Genomic DNA, 1,078 nt, shown 5'->3' with positions numbered 1-1,078 from the left:
CTAAAATAGTTAAAATAACCCTCCACCATTTATTTTAACGTGGGGTGAATTTACCAATTCTCTCTTTAAGTGGCCGAAACTTGGCAGACTTGCAGGTGACCATTGACGGCCACCATCCACTGACCGTGGATGGATTGATGGTTCGTCCTGGTCATCAGTCATTTGTTAATAAGTCTCCTAGTGATGGGGTATAGTATCTCACGAATAAGTGTGCAGACACTCCCCCTTATTACGGGGGCGTCAATTGGGTTCGTTGGTCAAGGCTGTCTTGATAGCTTTTTTGCCAATGTTTGAGTCCTCCTCAAGGACCTTTAGGGTGGTCCTTGGGTAGTTTTACCCAAATTTTTTGACCCTAAATACGTTCATCTAGATGTTAGGGTCATCTTCACTAATTTTAGACTCCAAACGACACACCAAAACAAGGAAAATATACTAGAACACACTAACACGCAAAAGACTAGTTTCTGAACGTCTTGGTCGTCCGTTGACGTTTGACCTCAAAAATCTTCAAACCAACTATTAAAAGTTATTTCTCATTATTTAAACAAGTGATTAACTCATAAAACTCATGTGAATATAAACTAATAAGGCAAAGAAAGAAAAGAAAAAATGAATTGAAGAGGGAACAAGGGAATTAATTTATTATAGGTAGAATCCAAAAATTTCATCTTTTCAAAATAATAAATGTCTCATACAATTTAGAAAAACAAATATCAATTTAGTTTTTTAGAAAAGGTTAGAGTTGTCTTTTCATGATTATGTTAAAATTTGGCCTAAACTATTGTTCCACTTAAGAATTTCTCGTAGAAAAACATATAATCTATGTTTTTTTTTTTTCTAAGTTTAAGATACAATTGTTAAAAAATAGATGTTCCCAATGACGACATCTCATTTGAACATGGTTGGTAAAAAATATTTTTGTGTGAATGAGGTAGCTAAATAACATTACGGAAAACAATATATTTACAATGGGAAGAGATACATTGAAAGATTTTATTCCTTAAAAACCGAGCCAAAAGAAAGTTCATATAAATCATGTGAACTTTTGTACACTCTCTCTCCTCCCCCCCCCCCCCCC

This window comes from Solanum pennellii, chromosome 2 (genome assembly GCF_001406875.1).
Source record: "Solanum pennellii chromosome 2, SPENNV200".
Lineage (NCBI taxonomy): Eukaryota > Viridiplantae > Streptophyta > Magnoliopsida > Solanales > Solanaceae > Solanum > Solanum pennellii.
The sequence above is the reverse complement of the archived record's forward strand: the minus strand, read 5'-3'. Positions refer to the sequence as shown.